Genomic DNA, 25,900 nt, shown 5'->3' on the forward strand with positions numbered 1-25,900 from the left:
TTTTTGACCAACAATTTTTTCATTTAAAATCTTTTCATACCGGTTTAGAGGCCTCTTTTAATGAGTCAGCTGTAGACAATGCACCCTGTTCTAATGTACTCTAAATGTATGCATGGACTATGCATACCCCAATGGGAACCATATGTGCTTTTTGGTGAGTGGATCCTTTTCCCTGAGCAGTGATTTCTCATGGTTCTTTCTTTTTCAAGGTAAATATTCATTTCTACACTGTAAGTAGAAAATAGGAAACTAAGATATGTGGTACTCTACTCAGCTGCAAACAGACACACACACACACACACACACACACACACACACACACACACACACACACACACATTGAAAGGACAAAGAAACCATTTTACACTCTTCTGATGATGCAGCACAAACTGTAATTGATAAACTGTTTGTGAATAATACACTTCATACGCACCCACACACATACACATTTTGTCTCTAAGTGTGTGGTGTGATTATGGCTGTGGTTATTTGCTTTCAGCAACAGTCATGGCTCAACTACCATCTCGGCTCCTTGTCTCACACCTCCTCCCCTTAGCTCCTCTACCTCAGTCCACTCTCCTTCCCTCTCATCCTGTCCTCCCTCCTCTACATTTTGACAGTATCTGTCGTGTCCCATTGACCATTTGGTAAATTGCTCTGTCTTCTCCTTCCTCTCTCTCCCCCACTGTGCCTTTATCCCATCACCCTGCTCCTTCCCTCTGCATCTTCAGGCCATTTGTTGAATAATTCAGTATATCTATCATTCAACCATTTGGTAAATATTACACTATCTTTCTGTCATTTACTGAATGATTCTCACAATATCCATTTGCCAATACAGCCTCATAATCATCTCCTCTTCTTCTTTCCTCCCTTTCCCTCTCGCTCTGTTTCCCTCTCCAGCCTTCTCTCAGTTGCTTACCAAATGATTTCCACTAGCTCTCAGTCTGCTATTTGTTGTTTAATAATCATGTATCAAGGATGTGCGTCTATAACCATAGACAATTTTCTGCAGCGGTGATGAGAAAATCTATTACACCCTTGTGCGTGCGTGTGTGCGTGTCACAGAGAAGAGCAGAGAAGAGAGATGGGACTAGCTATTTATTTTGTCCAGTGCTGACTGAAAGGCAAGGAGAGACTGTGTCCAGCTATTTCTGTTTGCATTAATATGTACATTTGTAAGTGTGTTGTGTGTGTATATATATATTTGTCAGTATTTGATCATGCTGTTTGGGAGAACTGGTAGCTAAAACACAGGCTGGGTGCAGTATTATGGCCTCTGTCTAAATTGCAAATGATTGGATTTGTTCCGAATTCGAGTGAAATGAAAGCAACATCGACCTTGTTACAGTTTACCTGTGAAGCTGTGTGTTTTTAGCTGAATGAAAATTTCGATTCTGGTGTAGCTCTGGACAGTAATTTGATACAAAATAGGCCATTTTCTCTTGGTAATGTGTTAAACAATGTTGTTACAGGTCCAGTTTGAGGCTGCAGGAGAATACCATCTGTTGAGAATATACTCTCACTGTGGGGCTGGCTCTGTATATTTTGTTATTTCATTCAGTAAATAGATTTCTCATTCTGGACTTTATTGTAAGGCACTCACACAGTAATGGTTATTATTATTTTTTTTTTTAGAATGTACATGTGGAAAATAAACACACCTGGGAACATATCTAAATCCACAGCTATAAATCAGCACTATAAACAATACATTATATCTATATATTGACGGTATGACTATCCAATTGGGATTCTCCAATCATGTTTTTAGCTGCGATACCACTCATCTCTGAATGTTGATCCTTTTTGACATGCATTGCAGATGGTATCAGATACACACTTTGCATTTTCTTTTCCTTTGACTTGGTGGGCTGTTGATCATGATCCAGCCGTAGCATCTGTAGTATCCAGGCATGGGCAAACTAAGGCCCCGCGGACCACATGCGTCTTGTTGGGTTTTTTAACCCGACCCGTCAAATACTGGTACAAAATTGTACAAATTATAGCGAAGACTGCACTGGCAAAAAAGAGTGACCAACTACACTGCTCCCACTGAAACTGAATGCAAAAAGTTTACCCACCCCTGCTATTATCTGTTCATTATAATGTTAATAATCAATGTCATCACCGTTGTCAACCCTACCTTGACTAATGCCACTTATTAAGATGGACTGCCGCTCAAATGTCATGTCTTAACTCTCCCACTGCTTTCAGTGTAGGCCACAGCACACAGGATAAAACTGAACACATCACACACTGAAATGTAAATCAGTACATTAACTAAACATGAGTGAATAATTAGCACTGTAGATTACATACACAAGTGTCATGGGATTCCTTACTAGTCTTGAAATTTTTGTTGATGCCTGATCAAGTTCCTATTCATATTCTTAGTCGTTTCAAGTGACAGTGAGCTGATGTCATGGCCTTGAATAATGCATCTACAACCTTTCCAGTAGAAAATAATCGTAAATTTCTATCAATATTCGATCAAAGTCTGTGGTCATCTGGTTGCTTAAAAAAAATGAGCATTCTATCTCTGGGATTATATCGTATCATCTCTTGACATCCTGGTGTGAATTATAGATTGGTTTAGGTCCACAGAAGGCAGAGTTCACAAAGACAATACACATGGAAAAACATTTAAAAATACACACAAGCACAGGCATGTTAATAATAAATGTAATCCCCCAACCCCACAACATACCATATTTCCTCAGCCTTCTTGCTGCAAGTAAACTTCTTTCATATTCCTTCATTTTCCCAATGTTTTTTATTCTGTTATTTTATAATATAGATTATGAAAAATCATTGCTTGTAAAATCAACAAATTGTATCCTCATTTGATTTTTGTCTGACCAGCCAAAGTTATCAGAGCAGAGATAGAATTGGAAATTCTTATTTAATCAACTATTAGTTAATAATGAAAAAAAAACGACAGTTCTTTTTCCTATCTCTGTCTATCCATATCTACTATATCTCTCTGCCTCATTACTGTATCTGTCCATCTACTTATAAATCATATTTTTTTTTATACTGAACTGACTTACACAAGGTAAATTGTGGTAGATCCATAATATTACTTGATATATTCTTGGGATCCAAAGCAAATGCACATGCTGTCTGTGCCTTTGACATGTGACATCCACAGAAGCTGTGCAGAAGCATAATTTGACTGGTTCAAACTGCAAATGTTATTTCACGAGGGACTGCAGCGTGACTCAAATATGAATACACACCTTGTCAACACTGCGGCGTCTTTAAACATGTGCCCCACATATGTAAAATTATGCGACTGAATGCAAAATAACTTTACAAGTTTGTCTTGTGGAATGGGCTTGTTTATGTGTGGTCGTATGTGCCTGAGTAATTTCCTTGCTCCTCTGAGAAGGATTTCTCATGAGAGACGCCCAATGCTCTACTCTCTCCTGCATTTGTGTGAGTGTGTTTGTTTGTGCCTCTGTGTGAAGGTTTGTAAATATATTGGCCATGTTGAAACCTCAGTTGAATGCTGGCAAGCCAAAATACCTGTGCAGGAATTCTATCAAGATGTCCACGTGTTTTCTCTGTGTGTGTCAGGCTGGACCACTTCGGCGTTGCAGCAGCAGTCTGATGTGTCTCTGCAGGTTAAGACACACACCAACAGATACTTCTCATGTTGAGATTCTCCAAACTAGTAGCTCCGTGTCTTATTAAAAGCATGACAATGAGGTGTCAGGCAGTGTATCATTATAGGGTGCTAGAGAGTGGACTTGAATGTTGATTCACAAATGAGTTCAGATGCTGTGTGGGCCGAGATTCTGTACAAACAAAACAAGATAAGGCACAAAGCAAGCAGACAGAGCCAGACTTTGACGGAGGAGACGCTTAATTCAGTGTCAGTGCAATGTCAAAGGTCACCTCTTTATCTAATCTGCTGTTATGTTTTTTGTGTGCAGATGACATTCTTGTCCTCAATAGACTTTTGAAGTATTTTGTTTTGTATGTTAAGTTTATATTTAGATCTACTGTGATGGCATTGCAGAATTACGGACATGAATAGACTCTTAATGGTTTGGTTAATGGTTACAAATCACCTATGGTGGTTTTAACTTACTACATGCAGTGCTTTTACTAAGGACACAAGACAGTATTTACTGTACTGTTCTGTAAAGAAAAACATTGAAAAACCCAGGTAGGGATGGGTATCGTTTAGGTTTTATCCGATTCTGGTGCCAAACCAATACTTTTGAAACGGTGCTGGTACTTAAACGGTGCCCAAACCAGTGCTTAAAGAATGGAAAACATACAAACTTTTTTTGTGTATTTATTTTTATTGTTTTTTTAACAGAAAAATAGATACAAATTAACAAGAGATGGTGGTGCTAAACAGAACAGTACACATTTTTGACAGTTTCTTCTTAAATGAGACAAACAGGACATATATGTATAAAATAAAATAAATGGCACAACAGCAGAATAGCACTAATTCAGTTATTAGACATTACATTGAGAAAAGGTTGCCAGACTTTAAAAAGTATTTCCTCTTTGGCAGATATAATGTACCTGATTTTCTCCAAGTGTAATACATTTCCCAGTTCTCTCAACCACATTTCAATTGTTGGAGCACTTTCAGATTTCCAAGACTGTAAAATTAGCTTTCTGGCTAACAATGTTGAAAGGGAAATAGCCTTAGCTTCACAACTACTTTTCACATTATCTGGATTGGCCACCCCAAATAACACGGTGAATGGGTCTGGGTTACATGGATGTTTAAAGGCCTTAGTGAAGAACTCAAACAAGCCGCCCCAAAGTGATTGTAGCTTATGACATGACAAAAATAAGTGGGATAGTGTCCCTTCTTCACTTCGACACTTAATACATTGGGATGACACATCTAGAAATATTTTCTGCAATCTGGAGGGAGAATAGTGTAGTCTATGTACTACCTTGAATTGTATCAAATTATGTCTTGCATTGATTGAGCTACCATGAATATTCTTGATACAATTCTCCCATATCTCATCTGAAATTTCCCTATCCAATTCTCTCCCCCAGGCCCCTTTAAATGAGTCTGACAATGTGTTATTCACGTTCTGTATTATTCCATAGAGTTTAGATATTGCACATCTTGTATATGGTTTGATCTGAAAAAAAACTGTCTAATGCTACGTGCTGAGGTTTACGTTCGTATTGTGGAACATGAGTTCTCACAAAATGTCTCAACTGTAGGTAACGGAAAAAATGGGAAGCTGGGAGCTGGAATGCCCGTTGTAACTGTTGAAAGGATGCCAAATGGCCCTCAATATAAACATTTCTCAGTGTGATAATACCTTTCTCTCTCCAATTTGAGAAAACTACATCATCCAGTGCAGGTTTAAATGCATCCAAATAAACTTTGGGTGTTTTCAGAGTTGTTATTACCTGCTTCCATATCTTTAAAGAATTATAAATTATCGGGTTATCATTATACAAGTACTTATTAATCTTTACTGGGCTATTAATGAGTGCTGGTAAAGAGGTGCGCTGACAGGAGAGATGTTCAATTTGTAACCAAGCAGGCATCTCCTCCAGATTATTGCCTGGTAAACACCTCAACCAAAACGAGAAGATATTCATATGTGCAGCCAAATAATAGGATTTAAATTGAGGCAGACCAAAACCTTCCTCAGACCGACTTTTAATAAGATGTTTTTTCGAGATCCTGGGTATTTTGCCGGACCAAATAAAAGATGATATAAATGAATCCAGCTTTCTGAAGTGATATTGAGGGATACATACTGGGATAGATTGAAAAATATAGAGGAACCTTGGTAAGACCACCATTTTGATGGCGTTAATACGCCCTACCATTGAAATAGGTAAAGTGTTCCAGAACTGTATATTCCTCTCCAACTGATCAATTTTCTCATCCCAGTTATGTCGTAGTAGCTGACTCAGTTTCCTTGTGACTATATTACCCAGACTTTTGAACTTATCTGATACAATTCTAAACGGAGTCGTCCTAAGGAATGACATATCTACTAAATTTGACAATGGCATTAGTTCTTGATCCAATTAATGAAAGAATTGCCAAATCCAAATTTTACCAATACAGACAGCATAGTATATGGCCATTCTACCTGGTCAAAAGCCTTTTCGGCATCTAGGGATATTATAACTGCATCTTCTGTGTCATGAAGAGGATTATATAATATTTTGAAAAGTCTTCTCATGTTAAAGTATATATGTCGATTAGGGATAAACCCTGTCTGATCTGGGTGAATGATACTGGAAATATGACTGTTGAGACGGTTAGCTAAAATTTTGCTTAAAAGTTTAGTTTCCAATGGGAGAAGAGACACGGGTCTATATGAGGAGACGTTCGTGGGGTCCCGGTCCTTTTTCAGTAGTAGAGAAATATTACCCTGATATAATGTGTTAGTTAAGGAGCCCGCTTCCCTAGCGCGATTAAACATACGCAGGATTAAAGGTGCCAGCAGTGAACTGTTTGCCTTATAAAATTCTGCCCCAAACCCGTCTGGCCCGGGAGCCTTATTATTTGGGAACTAGATTATTGCTGCCTTAACTTCATCAAGAGTGATCTCAGCATCTAACTCTGCTGCAGCATCATGATCAAGTTTGGGTAGATCACACTTTTCCAGGAACTCATTCGTCTCATCCTTACTAGTATTATTTTTTGAGCTGTATAGATTACGATAAAAATCTTCAAAACATTTATTTATTTCCTGCTGATCTGTAACAGTCTGACCTCTCTTTTTCTTTATTTGGAGTATAGCCTGTGATGCCTGAGAATGTCTCAGTTGCCTAGCCAGCAACCTATGTGGCTTATCGCCTAACTCAAATAATCTCTGTCTTGAGCTAATCATTTGAGAGCATACACGTTTAGAAAGTATGGTGTTGTACTCACACTTCAACTTGGTGATCTCACCCAAGGTGTCTGTCTTTAGAGAAGACTGGTAAGGTCTATTTCAGACTCCATGTCTTTCAAAGCTGCATCCTGCTTTTTACTCTTCCATGATGTATATGAAATAATATGTCCTCTCATGACTGCCTTTAAACTATCCCATAAGACTGAATCATCAACATCACCATTATCATTTGATTCAAGAAAAAATTTGATGTAGTCCTCCATACGTTTATGGAAGACTTCATCTTTCAACAGGGCAGCATCAAAGCGCCAATTTTTGCAGCCTCTTGTGTTCAAATTTGCCACTTTCAGGGTTAAGGAAACAGGGCTATGATCTGAAATTAATATGGGGTGATAAGTGACATCAACAACTGCAGGGATAAGTTTAGAATCAAGGAAAAAATAATCAATGCGGGAATAAGATTTATGCACTGGAGAGAAGACAACTCTCTGCTAGTAGGAAACAGCAACCTCCATATATCCACAATGTTTAGGTTTTTGAGGACTGTATTTAAACACTTTCCTGATTTTGATTGTTGCAAAGATTTTGAAATTTTTATCTAATTTTACATCGAGAACACAATTCATATCCCCCCCGACAATGACATTTGTTTGGTCTATATTTGGGATAGAGTTGAATACTTCTCTAAAGAACTCTGGACAGTCAAAGTTTGGACCATAAATATTCACAAAAGTCACTAGACACTACTAGAAATCGACCATTGGGGTCTGCTATCGTCTTATTCTGAATGAAAGGTAAGTTCTTCCTAAACAAAATCGCCACACCTCTGGCCTTAGCTCCAAAGTTAGCCTGATACATCTGGCCCAGCCAGTTTGCACGTAGCACCATCTGGACTGAGCGTTTGGCATGAGTCTCTTGTAATAAAATAACGTCAGGGTTTAATGATTTAAGATGAGTAAGAACCTTAGCCCTCTTAACTGGATTACCTAGGCCTTTTACATTCCAGCTTAATATCTTTACTGTGCCATTGTGTGACCTGCTACTGATATTATGTGCCATTCATAACCTCACCAACATGCTTTCTCTCTGTCAACATCCCAACATAACATGTGTACATTATACCACCAGCATAAAACATGAACAGTTTGAACGCCCTGAACAACTTACCCCCCCACCCCTTTAAACTTGACAGGCTTCCCCAACTGAAACCCGATTCAAACTTCCCTGATGTCCATTGGTGCGTAGGCATCGCTCCCTTCCCTCCCAGGCTCCGCTCGAAAAACTATTGAAAGTACGTGTTCATCCCTTATGTGGAGGAGAAAAAAAAAAAAAAAGGCAAAGAGCAGCGTATTTTACGGGCCGGTGCAATTATAGACCAAGCTGGATAAATACAGAATATTTACCCGTGACTGTTGATTTAAGAGGAGGAGGCGGATAGCTTATCACGGAGAAACTGTTCTGCTTCATTCGGGTTGTTGAAGATCCTGGTAACACCATCCAGTGTCACACGAAATCTGGCCGGGTGAAGAAAGCCGTAGCGGAGGCCGGCTGCCTTGCACGTCTTGTGGACTTCATCAAACACTCTGCGCTGGCCAAGAACCTCCGCCGTCAGATCCTGAAAGATGAAGAGCTTCGTCCCATTGTATTGTAGCGGAGATTTCTGAGTGGCAAGTTTGAGGATGAGCTCCCGGGTCTGGTAGTAGTGGAGTCTGACTATGAACGGCTGTGGGCGAGCTCCCTCCGCTGGCTTTGGACCCAGGGAGCGGTGTGCCCGGTCCACGACCACCGCAGGATTTGAAAAGTGTTCAGCCCCGAGCAGAGCTGGAATCAGCTTGGTGATGAACTCCACTGGTTTCCCCTTCTCAGCTCCTTCAGGAATGCCAATGATTCTGACGTTCTGGCGTCTTGACCGGGATTCAAGGTCCGCTAGTTTCTTACGTTGTTCATTCACACTCTCTTGCAGGTTTTTGCACAAAGTCTCCAGTGAAGTTAGCTTGCCGTCATGTTCATTCACGGCCTCCTCCATGTCACGTACCTTCCCTGTCCACCACTAAAAACATGTCGGCTAGGTTAATCCTCCAGTCAGTGCCACTGACCAAAGGCACTGGCTCATAATCTGGAGTTGGTCCCCGGGCGCTGCACCGCGGCTGCCCACTGCTCCTCAGGGATGGGTTAAATGCAGAGAAAGAATTTCACTGTACTAGCTGTATATGTGACTAATAAAGTACCTTTACCTTTACCTTTACCTTTACCTGTCACAGTAGCCAGAGTAGTTTGCAAAGCGCCCATGGTGTCTGAGATGGCCGTGAATTTGGTTGTCACGTTTTTGCTCAAAGAGACGATGACTTTCATGAAGTCGGCTGTGGATGGATTTGATTCCGAGCACGAGGAAGCTACACCCAAGCTAGCCTCATTTAGTTGGGTGGCAAATTTTTCGACCGTCTCGCCCGTTTCACCGAGTTCCTCGGTCGTTTTGTCATTTTTCTCCCCTCCTTTGTTGTTCCTTGTCTTCATCATCCTTTTATGCTGAACTTTAGCAAGTTTTAAAGAGTTATCGTAGCGGGAAATTTATATTTAAATAAAAGTCGAGCAGAGCCTCCTCGGAACACAGCTACTCCATATAGCTCACTGGCCACGCCCGAAAACATACAAACTTTGTCCAAAAATGGTGCATTTTCAATTTTAAGGCATTGATGTGCAAGTTGAACAGAATATTAATAACATAAATAGAACTAAGACTAGGGAAAAAATAACAATAGCAAACTGTCATAATTATCATAATAATAACAGCAGTGTATCAAAACCAACAGCTTGTGTTGATCAGTTTTTTTCGCTACAGCTGTGCAGCACTGCATCCATTGTGCTCTGGCTAAACGGATCGGCATGCAAGTGGTCTGCGGATCAGTTTATGAAAAAAAAGTTCAGTGTTACTGTAGCACTAGGCACACTGCCCAAGCCGAATAAACAGGGAATTAAAAAAAAAAAACCTGCACACAACAAAAACTGACATGACACGTGTAGCGCCAACACAGCAATAGAACAAAGGAAGCGGTAGGCCTAATAAAAATTCAGTGGCACCGAAATCAAGCACCGAAGTCTGTGTTGCTTTCCGGTCTGGTTACCACCGTTTACGTCGGCACCGGTTCCATTATGGCACCGAGTATACCCATCCCTAGAAACAGGTATTTCTTTTAGATACTTGAAGACACTTAAAAATAATTAGGTCTGATACAGTATAGATGTACGTAGGACAGTTTTGAGGAATAATGTATGTAATAAGGATGAAATGGAGAAAAGAAATCCACTGTCTGCCTTTATGACGGCCTGAATCCTGACCGTCATTGATTCTACAAGTTCTTGAAAAATATGAGAATCCACATTATGTAAGCAGTCTTTTTCAGCACATCTCTGTGAAAGTCTTGTGATGTTACAGTAGCTTTCACCTTTTGCCTTTTCAAATATTCCCAAAGATGTTTGGCGAGGTTGATGTCTGATGACTGTGAAGGGAAAGCCATGCATGTCAGCACTCTTTGCTCTTTCCCTGGACTTCAAACAGACCTAGCACAGCGTTACTGCATGTTTATGGCCATTGTCCTGCTGGGAAATGAATCCCTTTCCACACTATTTCCAGCCTGAAGGGATGGCATGCCTCTGAAGAATGGAGTGGTGCTTCTCTTTGGTCAGTGTGTAGTTCATCCCATGCACGTCACCAGCTCCTGAGAAGGCAAAACATGAATATTTCCACCATTAAATTTGACTGTATGCTTTATGCCTTTATGCTAACACCTCATGTGGCCTGGCCTTGCGGATGAGAACGGCTGTGATGATCCGTGAAAATCTCTCCAGCATGGATTATACTGCCACTTCAAGTTTCACTTCAACTTTTTCTTTTTTTTATCTTGGATAGTTGGCATTAACTGCTCGTTACATCATTACAATCACAGAAAAATCTGTTTCTCAGGTGTAATCCTAAAGTAGGCAAACACATTGCCAGCATTTGGTGGAGGTAGGCTCAGAGAAAAAAAGAGTAAGTGTTGTAGTACCTTAATTCCTTAGTTTATTACTGATAGTACAATTACTGTCTGTTTAATACAACATCATAAAAGATGATTCCAGGAACTGAAAATTGAAACGTCTCACCTCTGACTGTCTGACCTGAGTTTGCGTGTTGATGCCGCCGGCATTGTAGCGGTGAACAAACTGATAATTTCACAAGATCATCTGCCTCTACCCATCTATCCTGGCAAAGTGTTGGCTTTTAACCATCGATTGAACCATCAAACACAGTGTCATTCTGGGTACAGCCCGTGGCTATCTCTTTGGCTTGCTGTTAGATCATAATGCAGCATAAAAATAGAGTGAGCCATTACCGAGAGAACAAAATAAAAATCTGTGGCTTATTTTTGATCTTTTAAAATTATTATTATTATATTAATTATGGTGATCATTGCTGCTTTTAAATTAAACATGGTGCTTTTAAGCGGTCACCATGTTTACAAACATTGATGTTTGAACGTTGATTTTTGTCTTATGCTCATACAGCAGTCTGAATATTCTGTATACTGGGTGTATTGTTATGATAAATAGACAAGAAGCAAATCCAATATTTGGGGAGCTGGACTCATGAAATCTTTGGTATTTTTGCTTGAAAGAACAGCCAAAAGTTTAATCCATCATCAGAATAGTTCACAGCATGAAAAGTGGGATTTTCGTCCCCATAAACGCCCGCAGATTTCCCTAATTTCCGGCAATTAACGACAATTTATGGACTGCAAACGTCACGTTCGTCCGTGCCACATACTGACAGAAACGAACCACTGGTGGAGGGGCTAATTAGCATATGAATAGCGGCGAAACAGCGCCTGGTCAGAAGGTGTTAATGGCTCTAATCAGCATATGAACAGCAGCGGCCAGGCGTGGCTTGAATGGCCTCACTCAGTATTGGTTGAAACCACTACTCTTAAACCAGGAAAATGACTCGTGATTGGTTGATATGTATACTTTTAAACTAGGAAAATGACTTGTGATTGGTTGATATGTATACTTTTAAACTAGAAAAATGACTTGTGATTGGTTCATATATATACTTTTAAACTAGAAAAATCACTCCTAATTGGTTGAAATATACACACACATTGTTATCCTATGGACATGAATTTATTGAGCAAAGGAAAATTGCCAGCAACATGTTTATTCACAGAAAGAGCTTTATTGGCATAAATAATAATAAAAAATGTATGTATACATAGCACAAAACACAACACACACGTAATTATGAGATCCTGATGTCGTAATTATGAGATCCTGATGTCGTAATTATGAGATAGATAAAGAAAAAGGAAATGTCTATAAATCCGCTCTTGTTGTCTTAATAGATGAATGCTACAGTGGTGCAGTGGTTAGAGCAGTTGCTACTCGTACAGGAGACCGAGGATCGAATCCTGGGTGGAGCACATCGTTCTCGTTTTGTATATTAGGCCACTGTAGCCTACATTATTAGACAGCGGGGGACACACCGGCCCACGTTAACCGATTGTGCCGTTCATACACACCAAAGACCCCGGTGCCTGGCTGCCGCTGCTTTAGTGGTGGCCGGGCACCGGGGTCTGTGGAGCGGGTTCATGAAGCCTGGTTGTCCCGACATGACTCAACTCACAACACTGTAACGTTATGTTGTGTGTCTTGTAGCCGAAAAGTAGGCTACAACACACACAACATAACGTGACAGCCGCAGTGTTGTGAGTGAGTCATGTCGGGACAACCAGGCTTCATGAACCCGCTCCACAGACCCTGGTGCCCGGCCGCCGCTGCTGCTGCTGCTGCTGCTCCGGAGGGGAAGGCGAAGCTCTCTGCGAGGATCCCCGCCGGAGCAGCGGCGCCGGGCTCACACACCCTCACTGCCAGGATCGCCTTCCCCGGGTGTGTGAGCCCGGCGCCGCCGCCGCTGGGGGCGGCCAGGCGGGGGAGGCCATCAGTGAGCTTCGCCTTCCCCACCCAGGGAAGGCCATCCTGGTAGTTAAGAGGAGAAACTTTCTGCTTCTAAGTTATTAAGTTCAGGAGCAGCGGAGCGGCTCGCGGCTGCAGCTCAGTTCACGTCACACACTAAGAATGGAGTTTGTTTTCTTCCGGTAGACGTAAATACGTAACACGTGTACCCCCTGTCCAATCAGAACGCTTCCCGACCCCCAGACGTTAAGCAGAATTAAATAAAGGCGATTTAATGTGTTTTCCATGTTAACCCCAATTCTGAATTATTATTTCCGTGTAAACTCGAAGGAGAATATTTTAATTCAAAACTATTTAATTCAGAATAATTAACTCATTGAGTGCCAGACCTTTTATAAAATGGTCAGTGCCAGGTGCCAGCGTTTTGGGGCATTCTGAGTAATATGTCAAGACCCAGAGAGTATTTTGTACTATGACTCTGAAAACACCAAACAGCTCAAAGGAAAGAGGAGACTCTCTATTTAACTAGGGAAAAAAACATTTGTTTGTACCTTGTTCCATTCTTGATTTATCTTAAGTTGAATAGAGCCTGGTTGCACCAAAAAGACCACTTTTTTTCTAGAAAGCTGAGAAAAATGCATTTTTGTGAAAGAGAGTCTCTCAAGAAAAACAGTGATTTATCCGTTTTAATTTTGGCTTCAAAAACATGTAAGACGTCTGAAAATTTCATTTCACATGTTTTTTCATTGTACAAAAAAAAAAAAAAACTAAAATACAACAAGTAGGAGTCTTACTCTGCAGAGTGATGCCTGCTCTCCAACTCCTCCTGCAGTTGCTGCCCCCTCACCCTCTCCTAACCCGCTCCTCCCCCCTCCCCTCTTCTCCCCCCGCCCCTCCCCTCTCCTCTCCTACTTCTCCTCCTGCTGCATCGTCTCTGAAGGAGGGAGGGAGACGTCGTGGCGTCTTCAGCCTCTCTGCTGGACGCGGCCGCGGCAGCGACGCACCGCGCTGACCTCTCGGTTCGTCGTCACGTCGGCAGCAACTGGTGAAACTGACTCCGCGATCCGCTTTCGCTTCGGCATTTCGGTGCTGATCATCTAGATGAGTTTACCTTTCCTGCCTCCTCCGATCACTTCATGCTGGAGCTATGCTAATAGCGTCCGTGGCTAAGCTTCCTCCATCTCCACGTTACACTTGTTCCAGGCTCTGCCCGTCGTTTTCCTCTAGAAATAGAAACTTTTCCCAACTTTTTTATCTCCGTACCGATCGTGCTCGTCTTCTCCTTCCTCTTCACTTCTTGCTCTGATCTACAGTCTCATTCGTTCTACACATCCCAGAAGCCCCAAAATTACTCACAGTGTGCGCAACAGCGTCCCCATTTACCAGCCGCAGAAAACTGCATTTGACGTATATATACGTCAATGGCACTCAAGCGTTGGATTTTGATTGACGTATATATACGTCAATGGCACTCAATGAGTTAATTCCGGATTAAAAAACATCATGTAAACGATAAGCCCCACCACAGGATTCGATCCTCAGTCTCCCGTCTGAGAGGCAACTGTTCTATCCACTGTACTACCATGGACCATTGATTCAAAATGAGACAAGAGCGGACTTATAGACATTCCTTTTTCTCTATCTCATAATTACGAGATCAGGATCTCATAATTACGAGAAAAGATCTTGTAATTACGACATCAGGATCTCGTAATTACGAGAAAAGATCTCGTAATTACGACATCAGGATCTCGTAATTACGAGAAAAGATCTCGTAATTACGAGATAAGGTGTCTAAATTTTATTTTATCAAGTGAATGCAATGCGCTTCCGTAAGAATGAACACATAACCTATTCTTTAAATCTTACCCTTGCTCTGGTTTGTAGCTCCTCCAAGTTGCCTCAGAGTTGTGAAGACGGCGTACTGCATCCTGTAAATACACAGAAACACACTTTGATAAAGCAACACACTGGTTCAGGCTACTTTTAGCTTGGGCTACGGAAAGAAAGCTTTACTTTGAGGCTACTTAGCTTAGCAAGCAGGCACCGAACATATTCTTACCGCAATTTTGGGATTGCATCCGTCTTTTCCTCTTAGAGTTGGGCTCCTCTGGCCTGTTTCTCATCTCCAAGGCAGTCAGTCCGAGTCTGTGTCGGCGGTAGTTATCTGACGAGACAGCCCACTAACAGCGTTCAAAAGCACTCTCCTCTCGTCGGTGTGCCGACTTGCTGTGGAAAGGTGTTCGCGTCCATGCAGAGGAGTTGAGGGGGAGGCGAAGTTAAGACGCCGTCCAGCCATTGTAGTCAACAAATCAGCAAAGTTGTGAGAAGAAGCAAAGACGGCTTTGGAAGAAGTCTGTTTACGCCTTGCAAGTACGTCCGTGTTAGTCCTGCCCATGACCTCACGTGATTGGATGAGGACCAGGAGTCTCGTCGGGTCCTCCAATCACAGGGGAGTTCATTGTTATATGGAAGAACTCGCGAGATGTGGTTTGCCCATCTCCCAACACTCATACCAAACTTAGCCTAATATGTTCAAAGTTGTATTCATTCAGACAAACCTGGGAAAAGTCCTGGGAAATAGTGTCCCATTTAAATTGTCTAGTTAAAATGCGGTTGCTTTTCACTGTTGTGGTTGTTGTATTAATCTTTTTTACATAACATTGTAGTAGATAACAAATTTTACATAATTTTTAAAAACCTATTTAGATGATGATTAAAGTCAATTTGTTTGTTTGTTCTCTGAATATATTTCTTTTAAAATAGTTTTTTTTTTTTTTTTTTTTTACATATGGCCTTAATACACCAGCGTACTTCTCAGTATTGACAAAATGTGTTCAAATTCAAATGCATAAAAAACTTTTTTGGGATGTTTTAAATTGACAGTGGGTTTTATAGAATTAAAATGAAGTTAATACCTTTTAGAAAAATCTTACCTGGAATAACACTCCTCCTGCTACCAAGCTACATTGATTTGCATTTGTATAGCTCACAGCATGATCATTTACATGTTAAAGCCTTCCCTTGAATTAGGGAGAGGGAGGTGATGGGGGGGGGGGGGGAACTGCCCAGCAAAGCCCAGCAAAGCCCACGGCAATTTCTGACAATTCACGACAATTCCCGACAGTTGTGGGTGTTTCCTGCAAATTGTCGTATGCAGTCGCAAACCTGAACTTCCACGACAATCTACAGTGCCGCTAACTGTCGAAAATCCCACTTTTCATGCAGTGGTTAGTAATTAATTTGCTATTGACCAACTCATTGTGAGAGCCTTAAAGTGTAACTCATTTGACACACACACACACACACACACACACACACACACACACACACACACACACACACACACACACACACACACACACACATACACATACACATACACACACACACACACACACACACACACACACACACACACACACAAAATGACATTTTCTGAATCTAATGATTTAAGGTCTTGTGCTTCAATGTCTTGCTTGTTTTAGTGACTATTTGCAATTTCCACCAATTCTCACAGCTATTACCAACTTCAGCTTGAGTAGGGGTCTAATCAGCCAGAATAACGCCCGTTAGTGTTTAGGCTCTTCAACAGATCAACACACTTGAATCACCATAATTAATAATTGATGCATAGATGCAATTAAGAAATGGTCACACCCCCTCAGCATTTTAAGTATTGCATGTTTCTGTAAAATCATGATTACCTCGCACCTCATCAGCAGAACAATACGATTCTAGGTCCTTCGAGTTTAGATAGAAAAATGTTTTGGAGGTGCTGTAATGGCAGAGGTGAGAGAGAGAGAGAAGTCTAATAAACAAAGACAGACTGGTGGTGGCTTCATTGTGGTTCATAATATAAAGCTGAATGTTCCCCTTGTGTCGTATTTGAGTCTTTGGGAGAAAAAAAAGAAGAAGGAAAAGGAGCTTGTCTCTTGTACGAAATGTTGACAGTTTAATATTGCATCCGAATCTCATCTTCTCTCTCCCGTGGCTAGGTGTGTGAGTGTGTGTACATGTATGTGTATGTGTGAATGCAGTAAAGCCTGGTTTTCCTGCTCTTTCACATTACGATACATGCTCAGTAAGGAGTGGTTGATTGTGTCCGTGAGTATGTATGTGTGTGCAGATATTTGAAAACCTATCTAAGCTTTTTTAGCCAGTAAATCTTGTTACAAGGTGTGAGTATGTGTATGTGCACCTCTGTCTGTAGGTGTACTTACAAACACACAGAGATCAAAGTAACTAACTATCACATGAAATGGAAGCACAGTAGGGTGGAATCAGCGGTTTTTGAGTTAGCAGAGTGTGCCCTCCAGGGGGTCACCAGATGCTTGTAGTGGGATGTAGGAATTTATAACGGACATAAGTAGACATGGTAGTCTTTACTTTACTCCTACCCCTCTTGCTTATCTGTGTTGCTCCTTCTCCTCACTGTCTTTTTTTTTCAGCATCATCATCTAGCAAAAATACATCCATACAATAAATGGAAATTGTTGCCTTAGCCTTGTAATAAATCCTATTAATACTATCTTTGTGAACTGAGTCTTGATGTTGAATGAAGTCAGTATTCTGCAGCATCCAAACTCTTAATCGGAGCCAGTCAGTGGTCTGAATAAAGCCTCCATCACATCTGATTTAAAAAAAAAAAAAAAACAGTATCATTTGAACAAAGTTTTTAGTATCCCTGAACCAGTGTGCTTTGTTTTTGTGCAACTGTGGCAATATGCGTGTCCCTTGACAGGCTTGTTGTCAGATTCAGAACTATTTTTTCACATCAATCAGACTGAATTCAAATGTGAACTACATGATGAGCACAGAAATCAACAAACTGTTGGTTGAAATGCTCATGTCATTAAAATATGCATGGAAAACATGAAACATTAAAGGAAAGTTGTTTCAAGTTTTTGTGAATTATTCTGCATGTACACATGGAAGAACACAAAATGAGCTTAAAAGCTAAAATATGGGCTAAGTCCAAACAAACAACAGGCACTCCCTAAAATGTAGTGCAATGTTCTAAAGTAGTACACATCAAAATAGTCATGTCTAGGTCAATGTTATGTGTAAGGCTGCCTCTGAGTGAAAATATTTTAGCCTCCTTGATTTTTAATAAAAAATATTTGCTTTACAGAAACTCTGCGATCAATAAGAACTTTTCTTTTGAGTCATTTTACTATGTGTCGAAAACAGAATCCTGAACATAGAATTTAGTGGTAAGTGTGAAATCTTTCACACTTATCTCAATATAATAACATCCTTTCCCCAACCCCACAGCCGACTCCCGACTGTCACTGTCCACTCACCTCCTTGTGAGTCTCTACTATTACTTCTATCAGAACAATAGAGCAGGTCCACATCTACCATTTGTAATTTTCTTATGTACTTCTACTAACATAAATTAATTAAAATTTACACAAGGTATTTCTTTATTGTAGCAGTCACTCTGACAAAGTAGCTTTATTGTCACAGACATCCTGGAAAATGTCCGATAAGTCCACAAATTTTGTATTTACTCACTTGTAGCAAACTACTATTATTTAATCTTAGCCTACATTTTCATTCATTATGCACAAATCTCTTTGGATTAAAGCCGTCGAACATCCCACATGTACAAATAGAAAACCCAGGGGCCAGAGTTGTTTAAACATACCATGTAGGTACCCAAACTGAGTAGTCTGTCACCTTGGGACCTTTAGGGTAATTAATTGATACCACAACTCTTCACGTAGAGATTCCAATGAGTAAATGTTGTCTTCCCGCCTCATTAAAACATATTAGCACTTGTGTCATCTGGGGACCCAAACTGAGCAAATGTGGCCTGTTTCCCTCGGAGCCAGGCTCATTACAACACACTATTTCTACTGTCATGTGGGAACCCAAAATGAGTACATGTATTCTGTCACCCAGGGACCAAATCTCATTAAAGTATATTAGTACCTCTGTCATGTGAGGATAACAGAGTCCAACCCATTTTGGGTCTTGACCTGCAGTTTAAAAAAAAAATGAGACCCTGACTAGGCCGTAAGGGAGCAGCAACATTATCTCCTTGTCTAAACTCTTTTGGCCCTCATTGGACTATATTTTTCCCATCAGTCATCCTGTTGCTAATAGCGCCGAGAGAGGGTTGGCCCAGAGGTCATTCAACCAATCAGCATCTAACGTCGTAAGTGGAAAGTGGGATGATTATCTTTTCTTCTTCTCGCCTTCTCTCATCATGATTACGTCTTCTCTCTCCGACTCCCTCACTGATTATCTTTGTCTCTCTTTCTGTCTTTCATTCTGTTCCTGTCCGACTTGCTCTTTTTTCCCCCCCTTCCAGTCTATGGTTGTCTCTTTATGTCTCCCATCATTCATTTCTTTCAAAGTCTTCCTCTCGCCGTCTTTCATTTATCACTATGCCACTCTCCTATAGAAAATGTAGTTAACAGACAGATGACTGCAATAAGCTTCAGTTCAACCCAGGGTCACACAGCATATATAGACTCTCTGTGTGTCTATGTGCACGCCTGTTCTCACATGCACACACGTGTGCACTTTAAAATGTGTATGTATTTGTGTGGGTGTGCACAAGTGTGTGGTAGAGTGTGTGTATTGCGCTAGATTTTCTGTACTAATGATCATGGAACTTCCCTTTGTCGTATACATCGATGTGTGTGCAGTGTGTGATATTGTCCATAGTACAACAATGACCGAAGCATTGCTCTCCTCTTCATGGGCAATATGTCACACCACAGTTCTATTAAATTCCACAGTAGATTGGATGGCATATGATCCGCATATCACAGTAATATTATCATCACCAGAGTTTGAGTGGAACCCCCTTCTCTTCTACTGGCAGAGGACTCAGACTTGTATTAAGTGTGTAGCAAACTTTTGATTATTTAAAACCGTGCCTATTTTCACAAGTTAAGTTAAGAAAGAGTGATGTGTTAAGATTATTGTGAGGAAATATCCAAAGTAGTCAAAGAGTCGAATGGAGAGGCACAAAGGAGAAAAAGATGTAAAGGGAGAAAGTGATTCACAGGCAGCTGAGGTAAGATGGAGAGGAATGTTAAAGTTGGAGAGGAAAGGGAGGAAGGAAAGAGGTCACCTAAATCCAGCCTGGTGAATCATGGTCCTTAATTTAAATGTGTTTACTCACTGACCCTGAAATCATCTTAATTTTGATATTTTGACAGGGTGATCCTCTATGACAGTCACTAGAGTGTGTTGTCACGAAGCACTGTAATTGGGCACGTCAATATGTGGCCTGATGATCACATGTATGCATGAGTAAAGCAGCTATGTGATTGGTCAGGAAGCGTCTATGGAGGACTTGGTTATGAATGGTCTGGCAGATGAAAGCTCTGCCAGTAATATGAATCAGAAAATTCAAAATATCAGTATGATATTATGAGTGTGAGCAGCGAAGGAGACAAATGATTCATGTTGCTCAATCCAGGCAACAGGGACAAGGAAAAGGGATTTGCAATGTTAATTCATGTGGGAACAATAGCTCTAATACTTTCAGACAGGGAGGGATGTACCAGCAGGAGTGGAAAAGAGAAGAAGGAAAGCAAAGAGTAGAGAGAGATATGAGAGGAGATTACAAAAGAAGGGGAGAATTGAAGAGATGAGAGGAAAGTCATGGAAAGAAAAAGGTGAGAAAAAGTCAGGGAGACGAGATTAGAAGTGCAAAGGGGCAGCAAGGAAACACAAGGCATTGGAGAGACAAGAGGGAAATACCGGGCAAGCAGGGGATGGCCAGAGAGAACAAGAGTGGAAATTTTCCCCTCTGTAGAGCGGAGGGAACCAGAGGAATAAAGCTGATAAGAAGAGAGGATGAGGAGAGGGGTGCAGAGGACAGAAAAGCCAGGTAGACTGAGAAGAAGAACAGGAGGGAAAGAGGACGGGGAGAACAAATGAATAGGAAAAAGGTGGAGAAATGCAGGGAAGATGTGTCCTATTTGAGAATAGATGATGACATGCATGCTCCAGAAAAGGAATCCAGGCATTTTACAGTGACACTGCCTGAAGGTAAAAAAAAGGACAGTGGAGACATCAGGAAAAGAAGGATGACACAAGGGCACAGAGGACAGGGAAGAAGTAGGGATAAGAAGGCAGGACAGCTTGTTTGTCAGCGTTGATGGTTTCATAAGATGTCGTATGGGATATAATGGAGGATAATAACGAGGCAAATGCGACAAATTAAATTTTTGGACTGATTTTTCGACCTTCCATTTTTTTTGTGTTTTTAGTTGCAAGAAAGATTGACGACAATGATAGTCTATGTATTAAACTTGCTTGAATTTCTATTATGTTTGAAACTAAGCATGGCTGGTAATTAGGTTTAATGCATTTCTTTTGTAAAGATAGATAATGCAGCTACCATGAATTATTCCCCTGCAAGGGCTCAGCAATGAAACATCATCATGGGAAACAAGAAGAATACAGTTTATTTAAAAAAAAAAAAAAGTTGAAGACACCCACTTGAAAATACCTACACTTAGACTACAGAAGCATCATAGTATACAATATGGTTTTGGAGGGGATGGATTTTGCCTCTCATATGATAATATAGTTATGTTATAAGGCTCTCACTTCATGGAAATACTGTATCCATACCTCTTTGAACTTAAATACAGTATCTCATGACAGGTAAGCATTGTATTAAGAAACACTTGGAAGAAAATCTAAGTTGTCTTTTAACACACTTAGTGAAAATGTAGCTTTGTTTTACATTCCCTGGTATCACGGTACTTTCCTCTGAACCAGAAGAATGATCAACATCTGTGTTAATTGCATAAGTCCAACAATCAACAACCTGTCAATCTGCTGCCAGTGTACTGGACCTTTGTCATCATGGTAACAAGAGTTAACATGCAGCCAAGCTTACTGTATGTAACTGTCATTGTTTGGGTTAAAATCCTGTACTTTGTTAAGGTTAGAGACCTCGGTTGTCATGGTTACAATGATTGAGATGAGGTGAAGGTTGTGGAACTGTCATGAATAAGATAAACACTATTGAATTGAAATAAGAAAGAGTAATGTATGTTCATGCTGTCCCTTGACACTTTTTTGCAGGGGCACTGTTGTTTCCTCCCAGGCTTACTGCTGCCTGAGATGATTATGATTGATTTAAAGAAATACAAACGTGTGTGTGTGTGTGTGTGTGTGTGTGTGTGTGTGTGTGTGTGTGGTGGGCGCTGCCAATACATTCTCCAGTGCTGACAAAGCACTGTGAAGATAGGTTTGGCTATGCAAGACCTCTCATAGTAATTACCATGACTTCTACAGGTCATCTCACAATTAAAGGTGACTATGTGTCATAATAAGCTGCTTGCACAGATAACCTGTAGGGTGAGTCTGTCCAAGGATGACAGTCTCCAACTGCAAACATGAACTTCAAGTTTTCAAACCTGCATAACTCCTTTGTAATCCAGAGTGGCGTTCACTGATTGGCAAAGCAGTAGTGATTGTAAAACTGGTGGGGATAAAGGAAGAAAGCTATGTGAGGGAAAGGGAGAGAGAGGAGGAACAAGGAGGAAATGGATTCACAGGTTCAAAAAGGGCGGGGATGGTTGGGATTACAGGATAAAGAAAAAACAAGAATTTTCAACGTAAATGCCACAAGAACAGATTAGATAGGGCATATGAGGAGAGAGAAAATGGTGCGAGTAGGGGAGAGACAGTTGATGCATTCATAGCAGAGGAGTGGAGAAGGCAAGGAAGGAGTAGGGAAGAAGTGGAAAACGCGCCAAAAGATGTGACGAGAAGAGAAATGACATCACGTACGTGTCAGTGGTAGATGGTGTAATTGAAAGCTGCAGAGCAGAATTGGGGGAAGAAAAGGGAGATGTGAGGGGAGAAGGGGTGTAAAAGAAAAAACCCTGAAATGGAGCATGGGGAGGTGCACAAGGGTTTCATATGCCAGAGCTGTCATATGTCAAAGGAGAGCTTCTATATGTCAGAGCTGAAGATGGGATAGGGAGGAGAGGAAATGTCACATGTCAAAAACAACGTTGTAATTTACTGTTAATGAAGAGGGCAAAGCAGGGGAGAAGAGGGTTGAAGAAAAAAGGAGATGCAATAAATGGAGTGGAGAGAAGAAGGGAGAGAAGCAGCCATGGAAAGGGAAGGAAAGCAAAGGCAAGAAGTAGGCAAGTGTAAGCAGCTACAGATCAGAAGAAATGTAAAAGGGAAAGTTTGTAGGAAAAGCAAACACTCTTGGCCATTCAGAAATACTCAATAAGATTTAAAACATCTTGATCTCATCAGATGGAGAAAATAAAAGCGGGGCAGGGGAAAGAAGTGGGGTGAGTGGAATGTCATTTGTCACCAGAAATGGTGTAATTATTTGCTGCAGAGTAAGATGAAGCAGCTCTACAATGACAGTTTTCTGACGTCAGCCATTTTCTAGAATGAGAATGAATATTAATGAAACATTTAGTGCTAAAGAACAGACAACCAGGAGCTTTATATGCGCAAGGGGAAAAAAAAGACCAGTCTATAGTGTGTGTGTGTGTGTGTGTGTGTGTGTGTGTGTGTGTGTGTGTGTGTGTACCATTAAAGCACTGGCTATGAGCCATGTAGCAGGTGCTTAACGTCTTCTCTGTTAAACTCAGTCAGGTGAAAGCAATCATCCAAGAAAGTGCTACCCACCGGTTTAATAAATCACATAATCAGCTTTGAGAGACAGGTTAAATTTAAGTATGCAGTAGCCTCTTATTTTGCGCAAGTATTGAGGTTATTGTACAAAGCTCTGCCATTAAAGAAGTAATAATGACACAAAATAAGATTAAGAAATACTTATTGGGAAAACCACTCAGTCTGTGTATTACAGGCAGATGTGTGGCTTTTTACTTTTTGCATAGTAAGTAGGTCCTAGGTCCAGTGACTAGGGGTGGGGGGGAAAAAACGATTCATGTAAGAATCAAGATTTTATCCTCTACGATTCTGAATTGATTCATGAACTTCAAAAATCTATTTTTTATTAATGTTTCCTCCGTCTCTGGGCGCCTTCACAGGCTTCCGTACACAGCGTTGCAGCAAGCTAAGATAACTGATGCTTGTTAACCAATTAATAACTGTTAATCGATAAGATTAAAATACTCTATTGAATGTCTGTGACTAGGCTTATGCCCATCAGCAACCTGACCATCTATTGAGGAGAGAGGATGATTTTTTTCTTTTTGCCGTTATAAAATACACGCGCTCCATGTGAGCAGCCACATCCACTGAGCTCTGGATCAACTGATCAGCTTCAAATGGAGGTTAGAGCTTCACATTTTGAACTTTTTTCATACAAAGTGCAGCCAAACACCAGGCTGAAGAGCTCGTCTGTGGAGCTGCAGATGAACCAGCCGGAGAGCGGAGCGGCGTCCTTCTTTTTTTTTTCTTTTTTTTTTTTAGCAGTGCCGTTGTTACTGGTGATGCACATCTATGTGCATGTGCATATGAGAATTGATTTTGAATCGAATCGAGACATAGAAGGATTCACATCTCTACAGTCCGGGCTTTTGAATAGATGTTCAGATTAGTGCTGTCAATCAATTAAAATATTTGATCGCGATTAATCTCATGAATGTCACAGTTAAAGCCCCTGTACAGACTTGAGACTTGGCGGCCCCTGTGGACGAAAGCGGTGGTGTTTTTGCCGGAATGAAGACTGCATTTCCCACTGTCGTGAAGATGTTTGTCTGGCCGGTGCCTGTAGATTTGTTTTGGAAACGTCGGAAAGAAGACGGGACGTGCTTTTGAAATTGACACTACTAGGAGAGGACGCCGGAGCCGTGACACAGTGCATCTACAGCCGATCCGCCGGTCACCGGCTCCGCAGCCGTGCCGGCCGGGGCAGAGCCGCTAGAGTGCAGCCTTTAGCAGCAGGCAGCAGCCGGTGCTGATTGGTCGGGGAGCTGGTGGCCGGTGAGGAAAGCGGCCACCAAAACGTCATCGACCACCATCTCAGCCAATAGAAAAATTTGATTGTAATAGCCGTGTTTCAACCCAAATAGGGCAGTCACTCTTACATTTTTACTGCAAAATACACCAAATTGAAATATTTTGACTAAAATGTCAAAAGTTGGACCAAAATCAATCGACAACACTACTTCATACCCAAATATATTTGTTTTCAGCAGAAAAAAGTGGTTTGGAGTTTAGTTGCTCTTTAACTTGCGATTAATCGCAATATCGAAGAATGCAACTTGAATCAAATTGGCACCCAAAAAATCGTAAAAGAATCGAATCGGGAGAAAAGCACATCGTCCCAGCCCTACCAGTGACCAACTCTAATTGTCTGGTATTATCACAATTAGTTGTACGCATTGTAAGATGGGTATTACAGCACAGCAAATTGGCAAGGGTAGCCTTCCAATACAGCTCTATGCCCTGACAAAGGGGTGCCTTTGCATGATTGTGCAGGTGGCTAATATTCACATACATAATGCAAACTGCCCTCAAGCACATAGAAGTAAATGAATGAGTGTGTGTCCCTGTGTCTGAATGTGCTTCCTAATCCTCTTTGTGTCTGTAATCAGTACCAAAGTTCACCTGGGGGACCAGCCTACAGGGAGGGAAAGTGCCGGGAGGAGAGAGGAAAGGAAATGTTACTGGGAGAAAAGAGGAGGATGGATGCACAAGTGAAAGAGGTTGATTCATAACTTCAAAGAGTTCACACTGATAAATAAGAGAAAGATAGCATTTCATGAATTGTTAGCGAAGTGACTTTTTCATGATTGCTGTCTGTGCTATTCACTTCACATGAACTATTTAATGTGAGTTTCCTACTTAAAGCATTTTCTCTAATTCCTCTAGCCTTCTTTTCTGGTAGAAAAATGAGTTCAATTTGGGGAAATATGGTGTTTATCAGAATTATCATAGAGAACCATTTCAATTATTTGACTAGCGATATATTTTCAGTCAGCATTAACAACACTAATAAAACCATTCCTCCTGGTGATCAGTCAAGTGTGTCTGCAATTCACAGATTAACTGTGAGAAAGAATTACCCTCAATTTAAATACAGTAGAATAGGCATCAAGGTAGTTGGATATGGACTGAAATGAAGTTGCCAAAACTATACTATATAGTTTAGATTTATTAGTACACACTACTAA

Source organism: Trachurus japonicus, chromosome 11, assembly GCF_045865225.1.
Source record: "Trachurus japonicus isolate A0001 chromosome 11, Traja_1.0".
Lineage (NCBI taxonomy): Eukaryota > Metazoa > Chordata > Actinopteri > Carangiformes > Carangidae > Trachurus > Trachurus japonicus.